Genomic DNA, 13634 nt, shown 5'->3' with positions numbered 1-13634 from the left:
TCTGTGGGGAGACACACCTCCGTGCACTCTCTCATTTAATCCCTGAACAGCCTTGTGAGGAAGAAACTGTGGGTTTTTTTTTGGCCTACTTTCTATGTAAATAAATTGAGTCTCAGGGAAGGTGAATCAATCGGCCTGTGGGTGGAGAGGCAGGGATTGGTGCCAGATCTACCTGGCGTAAACCTGCCGCTACCCTTCTCTTCCATACCCCGAGGTACTGGTGCCACCTCCGCTGAACATCCGTTTCCAGCATCATGCACGTATTTCGAGGATTATTAGATGGACGTAGGTGTTAGATGTGCTGGCAAGAAGCTTTACTCCTCTCGTAATTTTTAAAAAGTATTTTTTTAAGGTTCTACAATGGGCAACATGCTGTTCTAGGCACTTTGAGGGAGAAAAAGAATTTTTTAAATTGATGGAACTAAGCCAAAACAAATCCTAGAAATATGACTGCAGATTTGAGCTTCTAGAAGGGGAGGTGGGAGCAAAGTCAATGGTCTAGGGTAATGGACTCTGGGTACTTTGGCGGTGGGGGTGGTGTGGCGACTTACTCTGGGGAGATGTGAACCTAGTCCCTAAATCATATACAGTGTTTGAAACCAATGTAACGTCAATAAAACAAAAAGAGGAGGGTTTCTTAAGGTTTTTGAGGTAACATATATTTAAAGGTAATATAAGCATGGCAGCTGTGGACTGCAGGAGAGTAGCTGGATGAGTAGTCACTGCAGGAGAGTAGCTGAATGAGCAGGTAGATGAGATGTTCAAACTTTGTATCCCGATAAAGCATATATCCTGGAATTATCTTTATTTTTTTAGAAAGTAAGGATTGAAAACAAATTTTAAAATGCATAAATTCCAAAGTAACAAAATAAAGCAGGAATGTGGACAGAGGGAAGTCATAGTGATAAAGGCAAAAAGCTAATGTAATTTAAAACAAACATGGAAAAGGATAAGTAAAATCAAAAGTAGATTCTTTTGAAAGATTAATGAATAGATTCATCCTGCTAAATCTGATTAGAAAGGAGAGAAAGGAGATAACTGCAGTATGAGGAAGGAAATATAAGCACAGATACAGGGAAGTTGAGGAAACTTACTGATGGATACCATGTGCAATTCTGTGGAAATAAACGTGAAAATCTAGAGATCACGCGTGACTTCTAGTAAAAGTGCAACCCTTAAAATGGCTCAAGAAATGAGCTAGCATGAAGAGATGAATTGTTACAGAAGACACTGGAAAGTGAAAGATTTGTCTCTGAAAAGGCACCAAACCTGAATAGCTTTACAGGTGTATCCACTATCATCTTCAAAGACCGATTCTACTGCTATACAAATTCTATTTAGTCAAAAAAAAAAAAAAAAGAGATACTAAAATTATTTTGTGAAGCAAGGTGCTAAAGACAGTACAAAATGTGAAGACCAATTTCAAAAATGAATAATAACCAGGGAATTAGCAACTCAAACCCATGAGCACAGCAGCTCATGACACCATTACCAGATAGTCTATCACCAGAGGCAAGATGCTATGTGAACTGATTTGTAGCATGTAACGTGCCTTCTTGCCAAACAATAGTTTCTTGTTCAAGCACAAAACCTGCAAGGCGATCATGCCAATCATTTCAATCTTAAAAAAATTGTGGGGAGGCTTCCCTGACTCCTGAATAGCATGGTGATTACAGGAAGGAAGGCAAGGTGGAGGGTGGACATGGAGGGAATAGGGGAGAGTCATTTAGTTTTAAGCAGGTGCCTGAGTTGTGCAAGCTTATTTGTTTAATATGTAGGACATGCAGGCAGAGAAGAAGTGATAAATAACAGTGAACTTAGGCTGAATATCATATCTACCATGTTCCCAAACTCTGCTTAGGCTTTGGTGTACAATGTCATTTAATAGTTGAATCCAGTCTGGGTTAATAAGCATACTCACATCAGTGTCTTCTGGAAACATTCATTCATTAAAGAACAAAAAGCAACCCAATATTTTTTAACAAGTATATAGGAGAAGGGCTTACACAGAGAACGCTCTTAAAGACAATGGCCATGGGACCTCCCTGGTGGCGCTAGGGGTTAAAAAGCAGCACTATGAAGCTACCCGCAGTCACTGCAGTACAAGTTCCATCCCAGGCCAGGGAGCCACCCACATGGCACAGCAGACCTCTTCAGTCTTGCCCGCTGCTCCCCTCAGCAGTGTATTTCGTCAGTCTGCCTGTTCTGCTTCCCACTCTGTCTCTGGTGAATCCTCTCGCCCCCTGCACCTCTGGCCTGTACCCCAGCTCTTGTATGCATACATAAATAAATCTTTACTTTAAAAAAAAAATAAAATGGCCACAGCACTTCAAATACTCCACTGACAGATGTCATTCATGAGTCAAGGGAGATAGCTGTTTTCACTGACTTGTGAGTTCAAAGATCCTAGCATTGCTTTAGAAACTCCCTAGACTGCTTTTGCTGGTTGTGGGCACAGAAATACCAACACCATGCTCTGCTCACCACGCTTTTCTCAGGCTGTCTAAATAGGGCAAGTCTCTGCTGATTGTGCCAACTCTCAATGGAGAATCTTAGACCCTCACAATGCCAGGGCAGAAATTTTCTTTTCTGTCCAGCATAGCTCTATCTGATGCCCCACGGCATCCCAGGTATTTGTGTGGGTTCCAAAATGAGAGGGGGTTACTCTGGACATGGTTTTGTCACAAAGCAGTTGCCCAGCACATCTTTTGACAGTGTTCTCTGCTTGATTTGTCTTTGGCATAGCCCAGGAACTGCTTTCAAGGTTTCTTCCTTCTGTCTGTCTTGGGAAAGAAGATTCCCTGGTACAATTATCCACCTTTATAAACCTGGTGCTGTCTTGGGAGGGAAGTACGCCTTCTTTCTTTCTTTTTTTTTTTTTTTGTGGGACCCTCGCCGGCGGCCGGGGAATGAACCGGTGCTGCAGAGGCTGCGGGCAGCCTCGCAGCCCAGTGCTTAACCGCTGCGCCAGCAGGGGAGGCCCTCTTTCTTTCTTTTTAAAATTTTTATTTATTTATTTACGCATACAAGAACTGTGGTATAGGCCAGAGGTGCAGGGGAAGAGAATTCACTAGAGACAGAGTGGGGAGCAGAACAGGTGGATCCACTGAACTACACTGCTGAGGGGAACAGTGGGCGAGACAGAAGAGGTCTGCTGTGCCAACTGGATCATCTCCATGTCTGGGAATCGAACTCATGCCACAGTGGCTGAGAATAGCTTGATAGAGTGCTGAGACTTTAACCCCTGCACCACCAGGGAGGCCAGGAAAGTACTCTTTCTCTTGGTGCAAAAAGCAACAGAATAGGACTCTGTCTCAAAGACATTGTTAAGGAAATTTAAACGAAGAAAACTGTGGACACCTCACATGTAAGACTTCATAAGTTAACGAGATGGAGTAATACCTATTAGGTCAGTTACTGTTAAGTCTATCCTATAAACAGGGATTATAAGATTTAAACAGGGCTTTGCCTCACAATTATGTCAGCAGCCAACGGTGATAGCTCTGGAACTCTCCTGTCTTTCTGCTTCATCACTTAATGTGACAGTATCCAGCTTTCCACTCTGCATCTATCATAAAGACACATTGATTTCCTTTCTGGAGAAACACATATTTCTTTTCTCCTGCTAAAAAGATAAATCTGACAGATTTTAATCAAATGTAGTTGTTCACAACTCCAGAAATGTGCTCTGTGCCACATATGAAAACAAAAATATACTAGCAACTGAAGAAGGAGCTTTGTGGCCAAGTTTGTTTGTGGATAACATTTGTATGAAAAGACACACATTTGTGGCAAACACTTGTAATAAAAGGCACAGGCACACACACACAGAGCAGTGAGGTCTAGAAGTTGGTTAACATTAGTCAAGATAGGCCATTGCGTTAGTGACGTCAGTAGCTGTTGGTTTCTGTTAAAATTTCCACTTGAACCATGCTGTGCAGACACTATGTTAACACTGAGATGCTGGAATATTGGGACTTGGTCTTTAAAATGAGGGGCCCCACAATAGAACCGGAGCATCATATGACATGGAATACAGATTGATGGAGAATCTTCGAGTCTCCTGCCCAACAGACTCTCACAACGGCATGTTTATTCATCATCTGGCTATGACTTGGCTAAGTGTGTTATGAAGCCTTTGCATTATTTCATAGATGTGTCTATTGTTACATTATGACACAATCTGACACACTCTTATTCTTTTTAATATGTTCACAGAGGCCCGAGATGTTATGTGTATTTTTTTTTTTTCAATTTAGATAGACACTTAAATGGAATTTTCATAATTTTTTTTATATAAAAAAGTCTGTAGGGGCCTCCCTGGTAGCTCAGGAGGTTGAGAGCAGTGCTGTGAGGCTGTCCACAGCCTCTGCAGTGCTGGTTCGATCCCCGCCGGCCTCGGAGCAACCCACACGGCGAGCAGACCTCTCCTCTCTCACCCGTTGCTCCCCTCAGCAGTGTATTTCATCAGTCTGCCTGTTCTGTTCCCCACTCTGTCTCTGGTGAATCCTCTCACCCTCCCGCACATCTGGCCTGTACCCCGGTTCTTGTATAAATAAAATAAATCTTAAAAAAAAAGTCTGTGGGCAAGGTATATATATGCATATATATTTGGTCTTCTTCTTAGATGTTGTGCCTGAGTTGATTTTTAATGTCACTTTTCTAAATATTTGAGTCTGTGGATTGTTTTGTCTTTTCTTCTCGGAGTATGTAGAGCTGATTGCATTGTCATTGGACTGGAGAGATTGGGTGGCTCTTGTTCATGCCCAGTGGCAATTTCCAACCAAGATATCACACAACTAATTTTCAGAGGTTAAAAAAATTCTATCTAATGAATGGTAATGTGGAGATGGTTTGAATTGACCACCAATCCAATTCTACCTTCTTTAATCCATCTTTTCAATCAAGTTTTTCCTTTCTAAACACATCATTTTGAATATTTTATTAAGTTCTATGCTTCAAAGAGTCATATTTTGAAATATAAGTCTTGAAAGGAAAGTTATTTTAATGAATCTACATAGTGCGTCATAATGTATATGCATATATAATTCCATTATATTTCACTGGGTAAAAACTAAAGAACTAGTTGAAGTGTGGTCTTTAGAAAAGGCCTCCCAGGTGGCTCAGGAGTTAAGTCTCAGCACTATTAAGCTATTGCCAACCACTGCAGCATGAGTTCGATGCCCGGCCAGCCAGGGGGGTGAACCACATGGTGCAGCAGACCTCTCCTGTCTCGCCTGCTGCTCCCCTCAGCAGTGTATTTTGGTGGATCCACCTGTTCTGCTTCACACTTTGTTTCTGGTGAATCCTTTCACCCCCAGCACCTCTGGCCTGCACCCCAGCTCTTGTATGCAGAAATAAATAAAAAGTAAATCTTAAAAAAATAATAAAGTGTGGTCTTTAAACTTAGTGTGTTTTCACTGTTATTTCTCAGTTTAAAAAATTACAAAATATTATTGTTTGTATGATAATGTGCCCTATGAGGGAATTACCCTGCAATGCTTTATTGGGTTAATTTTGACAACCACTTGGGTTGAAGAATGATCTCTAGCTTTTGATATTGGTCACTGTAGTGCCATTTAGAGAGATGTCTTCTGAAAAGCAAAGGGTGACATGGGAAAGAGGAAAGATGAAGAGTGGACAAAATGAGTCCTTACCTTGCAAAAAGAGCATTAGAAGAGGCTGGCATTTAAACAAGAGGAATACATTAACTTCTCAAAGTACAAACTAAGAAAAGGAAACCAGGAAAAGTGGCTGAGCTCATTCACTTGAAAACCACGGTGTCCTCATTAAGCCTCGGTCAAGAAATCATTAGTTAAATATGTGTCCCAATTTCCATCTGAGACTGGTGTCATTTGAAATTTTAACCCAAAATGAAAGGCCATCCCGACACAGGAAATATGGGCCTATTTCCTGAGAGAGTGTCCATGCTGCCTCTCACCACAGCTGCTGGGAGGGTAGAAGGCAGGTGTACCTGGGCCGCCATTCTGTACGCCCAACACACAATGAACTCACCACCCGTTTTTGCCCCTGCAGAAAGAACTGCCAGCTACCTATAACTCCAGCATGGTATTTCACAGCAGTTTTTATCCAAGTTTCTTCTTATTTACAAAAGAAGCAATTCATTTTATAGAACATGTCAAACTGGCAAATGGCCAACAATTTTGACCAAAACTGGGTGCAAAACACAAAGCGAAAGAATATTTACTAAAGATGGAAACAAAAAGGAGGATTATTCCTCCTTCCATATGGCTTTTTATTTTTATTTATTTATTTTCTAAAGATTTATTTATTTATTTGTTTGTTTGTTTGTTTATTTATTTATTTATACAAGCACTGGGTACAGTCAGAAGTACGGGAGGGTGAGAGGATTCACCAGAGCCAGAGCGGGAGCAGAACAGGCAGACTGACGAAGTACACTACTGAGGGGAGCAGTGGGCGGCAGGAGAGGTCTGCGCGCCATGTGGGACCCTCGCCTGGCCCCCGGGGATTGAAATGGCACTACAGAGGCTGCAGGCAGCTTCGCAGCCCAGCGCTCAACCGCTGCGCCACCAGGGAAGCCCCCCATATGGCTTTTTAAAAACATTTGCTATTATGTACGGCATATGGTAGTTTCTATATATTTTTTTTTTCTGTTGAAGGCAAAGAACTGAATAAGTTTGTTAATGCAACACAAAAGAAAAGGAAGAAATATAGGATGACAATGGAATTTAGCTGATTGTTTGAGGCTCTGCAGTGCTAATGACAGAGTAAACCAGGAGAATAGAGAATGTGATCTCTTTTGTATTTCCAGAGAAGGATTTCAAGGACTTAACCAGAAATTAAAGTTGCTAGTGAGAGCGTGAAACATAAGAAATAACAGTCCTGCTACAGTTACGCATCTGATTGGAAAGGTACAGTGTCTCAGAAGTTCTGGAGTCTGAGCTTATTCATCTACCTGGTGTGCTTGGAAATGAACTTCAGGAGAAAGTGGGGCTTAGATAACTCTATACAATATATAATTTGGCTCATGTATATGTCATGTAATTCCTTGTTTCTGTTATGATTAGACTGGAAGGAGATTTATAGTCACTGGGGGCCAACTGGGATTCTTGGAGGTTTCTTGGTCTTTTCCATAGCTTCCAATGAAAGTCTTTTGTAGACAACAACAGTTAAGTAATAAGACATTTGGTTTGTCAAATTATTTTTATATTTTCATAACTATCTCCCACCTTAACACGTCATCATGTGACAAGTCTGAATTTTCTGTTTTTTTTTTTTTTTTTTTGCACACAACACTAATGATAAAGGACTGATCACAAAAATCTGCAAAGAGCTGATGAGACTCAACAACAACAAAGAAAATAATCAGTCAAAAAATGGACAGAGGAGCTAAAAAGAAACTTCTCTGAAGAGGAAATGCGAATGGCCAACAGGCATATGAAAAAATGTTCAACATCACTTGCAATCAGGGAAATGCAAATCAAAACTACCATGAGATACCATCTTACACCAGTGAGAATGGCACATATTAAAAAAACTAGCAACAACAAATGTTGGTGAGGTTGTGGAGAAAAAGGAACTCTCCTGCACTGTTGGTGGGAGTGCAAACTGGTCCAACCACTATGGAGAGCTGTGTGGAGATTTCTGGACCTACTAAACATAGAGCTTCCACAGGATCCAGCAATTCCACTCCTAGGTATTTACCCAAAGAACACAGAAACATCAATTCCAAAGAACACCTGCACCCCTATGTTTCTAGCAGCACTGTTTACAATAGCTAAGCTTTGGAAACAGCCCAAATGCCCAAAAATAGATGAATTTTCTGTTTTAAAGGTGCATTTTCAAAAGCTGCCTGTAGAAGTTCACTTTACATTTGTTTGGGAACTAATCCTTGGAACCCTTCACAGCTCCCTAAAATTGGAAAATACCTTCTTGAAGTATTTCTTGAAGGAAAATACTTCCTGTTTGGATGTGGAGAGACCTGAGGTTGAGCCTCAGCTGGACGAGACTAGATGTGCAACCTCAGACAAGTCCCAACACTTTTAAGCCAGAAATATATCACCTGGAACAAGGAAATGACAAGGTTTGCCTCATAGAGCTCCATGTGCTAGTGTATTGAAAGCACCAACATGCAAGAGCTTAATAACAGCGAGCTAAAGACAAGTCTAAAAAAAGGTGGGAGAGGGTGACGTGGCTTTTAGACTGTCTTCTCTAGCATTTTTCTCCTGTCGTTTCTGCGACTTTGCACAGACACTGACCTTTCTAGACTTCGTGTGTTTGTTCCTCATTTTTTCCTGATGCATCCCCTGCTCATTTGCTGCAGACCACTCTACATTGGGAACCTGAAAACTTCAATAAATGAAATCTCTAAATTAAATCCCGGGTGCTCCTAAGGCACGATTCAGGGAAAACGAGACCTCAGACCGGAAGCAGTGAGTCCTCTGTCCAGAGAGCCCAGCCTGCCCCAGGATTAGTCACTTGGCTGCCTTGCGATGCAGCTAGCAATTCAGAGATAATCATGTTACCAAGATGCCATTTAATCTGTGCTTGGCATATCACAAGTTTTCATCTTCATTAATAGAGCTATCAAAGTTTGATTGTGCTGATTGTTATAGGGCACATAGTATTCACCCAGAGGGGGGTTTGCCGTCCGCATGGAGAGACTCTGCTTGCCAGATGGCAGCTGTTAATCTGCTTGTATCACAGGGTGGGGGGGCTAAACTCACCTGGCCGCTAGCCAATGGGGCCATCCCTCACCTCTGATCACACATGGCCAAGGCGCAGCCACGGGGGAACCTTAGTCCCCCACTCCCTGCATGCCTCAAGGCACCTGGGGGCATGGATGTTGATGAAGGGTGGGGCTTCTTTTTCTGGCCTTCTGACTTTGTCTCCACTGCCACTAAATAAATCACTGAATCCAAAACTCCAGTGGAAGGCAGTGTGGTCCAGTGGAAGGTGCTTGTCTGTGAGTCAGAGAAATATGACTGAGTCCTGACTACTGCTTACTCAGCTTTGTGAAGTGCAGCATTTCATGCAACCTCTTTGAGGCTCAGACCCTACCACATGCATGACATGAACTTGACCTTGTTGCCATGGCAGGCGGTCAGGAAGCCAGATGGAGAGAGGTCTGTGGTCCCTTGACCTGGCTGTCCACTCCTGGGTTTAGAGCCCAGAAGAGCTCCCCTATGGGGCCGGGGGGAGGGGAGAACCAAGTGAGGATGTTCATCACAGAGTGATGGTAGTGATGAGGATGGTAGCGAGGATGGTGCTGCCCAACAGTTACCACTGGACGGAGAATGAAATGTCAACGGACTCGCCACGCAATAGCATGCCGGAGTTTGAAGTAGTGCAGCAAAATGTTAAAAACCGCTCTGGGTGAAAAACCAAAGCAAAAGAAACAACAAAGTCTGTGAATATCCACAAAAGCATATACTGCATGTTTTGTGAGGATGTATACGGAGTCAAGGGTATCATCCAACCCAGCAACACTGTTGCTAATGGCTTTGGGGGGAGGAAGTCAAGTTGGGGGTGGGGATAAAGGTGAAAGAGCAGGAAATAAATCGAGAACAGTTTGGGTGTTAAGAGTAGAGGTGTATGACTTAGTGTTTTTTTCCTGGACCTAAAAAAAGGGCAAAGATCAAGAAGAAAGTCAAGGAAAGGGAGAGGATCTAATAAGGGTAGTGCTGGGGGGTTTCAGGATGAGGGTACTTGTGTGGCTATGAGATGGCTCTTCCTTGGTTCATTGCTCTGTCTCTGTCTGGTTTTCTCATGGGAAGAAGTCTTAGGAAATGAAACTGAATGGCCTGAGATACTCATTCACTCTTATCTGATCTCTTCATGTCACTGACCCTAGTTGGCTAAAGGCACTTCCCTAATTTTGCCCAATTCTTCTTGTGGACCCAATTTTTGTGACTTGGTCACTGCAGAGCTTCTGGAAGGTGTGGTATGCAATCTTGCTAAACCAGTTGATAGCTTCCTGGATTCTTGAGCCTTTGGCCCAGCATATGAGTGTAACTGCTCTTCCAGTCAATAAGGCCTTTGTGTATGGGAGGGCAGAAGGATATTCCTGTGTGAGAAAGGGCCACAGGAAAACTCCCACCATTTTCTGAGTCTGAGAAAAAAATTATAAATGTGTAGAGGCATGCTCTGTAGTCTCCTTTTGTTAATTTATGGATTGAAAGATGAATGTGTAGTTATTGGAATGGTATAATTGAGTGTCACCCATGGTCACATCATAATTATCACCAAGTGATGAAGCAGGGAAATAAACTCTTTTCCTTCTGAATAACATTGTGCATATAAGCCTGGAAGCTGTGTCTACTTCCTTTAAATAAGGCAGGCAAACATAGGAGACATCATCTGATAGGGGGAGTGGAATCATGTACTGTCACTTCCTCACTTGGAACTAAAATTTTTGAGATGACATTTGAAGATAAAAATTAGCAAGATAACTCTTGGGCTAGGAGAGATTCACACCTCTATAGCTTATCAAAGTTGTCTTCTATTCTTTTTCCGTTTCCCATTTGGCCAGATGCCTTCCCCCTCTGAAGACTATGATTAGGTCAAGATGGGTATGTGGTCCAGGTCATTCCAATTTAAGGTTCCTTATGATTTTGATTAGTGATATAAAGAAAGACAAACTCTCTATATTCCACATGTAAGTGACACCATCTGGTATTTTTCTTTCTCCTTCTGAGAAAGTTCCATGCATGATGTCTCAAAAGTCAAGAGTTTTATCATTTGTTTGTTTTGTTTTTGTAGCTGTGTAGTGTTCTATTGTGTATATATACCACGACTCCCTAATCCACTCATCTGTCTTTGGGCACTAACGTTGTCTCTGTAATTTGTCTGTTGTAGATAGTGCTGCAATAAGCAAAGAAATGCAGCTATCCCTTTGAATTAGTGTTTTTACATTCTTTGGGTAGATACCTAGGAATGGAATTGTTCGATCATAACTTCAGTGCCTCAGTGGTGGGTATGGTGTTATAACATACACTTGAAGAGTGTGATACTACATCTCTGAATCATATGCAATGTTGTAAACCAATGTTACCTCAATAAACAACAACAAAAAGGAAAATTCTAGAACAGCTGTATAGAAGCCAATAACTATTAGGGAGGAGAACTGACTAAGAAGGAAGCCAGTGAAGACAAGAGCAGAGTAGAACAGGAGTAGGAGCCATAGCAAGATGGACGTGACACCATTACCTGAGAGCCAGTATTCATCCATCCTTGCCACCAGGATTCCCTAAGCTCTTCTCTTAGGTGAACAAATTAAATCCTCTTTGCATTGAGTTGACTTTTTATCATTTGCAAACCCAAATAATATGCCAAGCAAATAAGGCATGCCCTGAAACATTGGTGACCATACACTCATTTATCAACTATCTAGTATATGCTTATTTTATGCAGAAAGAGTCTTTAAAGAGTAAAATCACACTATTCATTTGAATCATGTTCAAGTAAAGACAACAAATCCATGTGTTAGTTCAGGGATACTTATCTCCTTGGGTGTCTGAATCCGTGTATGTGTGTGTGTGTGTGTGTGTGTGTGCATGCATTTGTGTATGAGCCCTTTTCCTTCAATAACTGTAGAGGAAGTGACCCTGTGTTGGATAGCAGGATCGCAACACATAACTAGACACACCTCGTGAATTCTTTCCCAACACTTTCATTTGCATCTGAGTGTGACGACTACTTCAGTGCTCATAGGCTAATGAGTTGTATGACCTTTGGGGATTTACTTAACCTCTCTGCACTTTTAGTATTCACCTGCAAAGTGGAGTAATAACAGTCTGTATATCAACCTATTGTTGTGAGTAATAAGCAAATATATATTAAGTGCATAGTGACTGGCATGCAATAAATCACTCAATAAATGATAGCTGTTGTTATTACTATTGTTATCATCATCATCATCAAGAAAGTTCACCAGTAATTCAAATAATTTGCATGCATGTAACCTTTTATTTACCATTTGCAAAGTACTTTCACATACACCATCCACTGGATATAGTTAATTTACAGTACATCACAACGTCTACTTCATATCTAAGTTTCTTGCATGTTGATAACAGCAATTTGTTCAAAGGTTTCCATGATGTTTGGCAAGATTTTCCATATTTAACATTACATGTGAATGACTGAGAAATGCATTTGTTTTTGGCAGATGATTCAAAGATCAAGGAATACATGTTTTGCACAAATGTGGCCAGGTCCTGAATATCTTTAATCAAAACTGGAAGTATAACTATTTCACAAAATTTTAGTTACAGCTGTTACACTGGTGAACAGACCTCATCAGAGAGATGTTATGTTCCTTTGATGAGAGTGTCAAAGAAGTTCTGAAGCAAACTCACTTTGTCTGCCATTGGCCATTTCAAATATTCCTCAAGTTGGTTGGGCCTCCTGAAAGACTGAGTGTGTTTCATATTACCAACAGGGCAGATTGTTAAGTTTGACACATTTCAATGTTTTCTTTGTTTATGGAATTCCTTCACAAAGACATGCTTTCAAAATGTGAATATATGGACCCACAGTAACATTTTTTTTTTGGACAGAAAATACTTTTGAATTAATAACTGGGTAAAAATCCTCATTTGTATTATTGAAGCGATTGCTGTTCTTTTGATCTGACATACTTTTCTAGGAGAACAAAATTGTTTTACTAATTGAGAAAAGTTTGTTAGTAATTCTGTCACTTTGGGATCTGGATGTTGTTTAATCTGATTCAAGGAAAACACAACTTCTTTAACTGCTAATGGAACAAGGATGCTGTCAAAGGAAGAATTCATACAATTTTACAAGTATAAATTTGAATAACATCTTGCATTATAAAAACAGCAACAAAGGAAAACTTTCTTAGGCATTTAGATTATTTCCTTTTTGTGAGAGCATCTGCCAGAAACCAGAAGAAATATTTAATTCTGAATTTTCTCTGTTTAGGCTACTCACGTATCTCCATTACTAAGTGACTTCTGATATTGCAATGTTAAAAAAATAGTCAAGAAGTATTCTTCATTTTGTCTCACTGATTTATTAATCTAGTCCCATCTAGACTCTTAAGAGTAACTTATCATGTGTGCTTATATCTTCATTCTTCATTGCAGATCACAAGGTGAATGCTGACTTCTAGACTTACATATTGATGCCCAGAATTATAGGCACTGATCATTTTATGAAGATGAGTCATAATATTTAGACTTTATGAATATTGAAAGCATCTTAAAAGACCAGAGCCACATTCTTCGAACTCTTAAACAATTGCTTCATAGTAAATTGGGCCTCTTCAAAGCTGTATTAATATGTGCTGCAGAATGGTTTGGTAATGAGTGGAAGAGATGTGTCAGTATTGGTGGAGAGTCTGTTCTAGAGAGCGAAGCCACAGGACAGACTAGCAATAAGCTTTTTAGGTAAATCCCTGCCAGGTGTTCCAGGAGTAATGCTCAACATTTAGTTATAAAGTCAGAAAATATCACTCTTATGTTTCAGGTGGGTCTGCATGTCCAGCTGAGTAGTTTTTGAGAACCTCCTCTGAATACCAACGGGACCTTCTGTGTGTGCCTGGTCCCTCCCACTGTGCCATCACTCTCTGCTGGGCTCAGCTGTTCTCCATCACCAGTTACCATGGAGAGTCAGAGTTGCTGTGAGTT

General features: G+C 41.0%; 1 long non-coding RNA gene across 9 annotated transcripts in view; it reads left to right on the top strand.

Moving 5' to 3' along the window:
- Nucleotides 1-13634, top strand: part of LOC119244320 (uncharacterized) — a 201484-nt gene that overhangs the window by 76864 nt on the left and 110986 nt on the right. For 8 of the 9 annotated variants that reach the window (XR_008551642.1, XR_008551643.1, XR_008551641.1 and 5 more), the window contains one exon: nt 13474-13627. The exons of the other annotated variant lie outside the window; for it this stretch is intronic. This is a non-coding gene — a long non-coding RNA (uncharacterized LOC119244320). The remainder of the gene's footprint in view (nt 1-13473; nt 13628-13634) is intronic. 9 annotated transcript variants of the gene reach the window in all.

The sequence above is a fragment of the Talpa occidentalis genome, unplaced genomic scaffold, assembly GCF_014898055.3.
Source record: "Talpa occidentalis isolate TD23 unplaced genomic scaffold, MPIMG_talOcc4v2.1 talOcc4.14, whole genome shotgun sequence".
NCBI classification, from domain to species: domain Eukaryota; kingdom Metazoa; phylum Chordata; class Mammalia; order Eulipotyphla; family Talpidae; genus Talpa; species Talpa occidentalis.
This window is presented reverse-complemented; position numbering and strand designations above follow the sequence as displayed.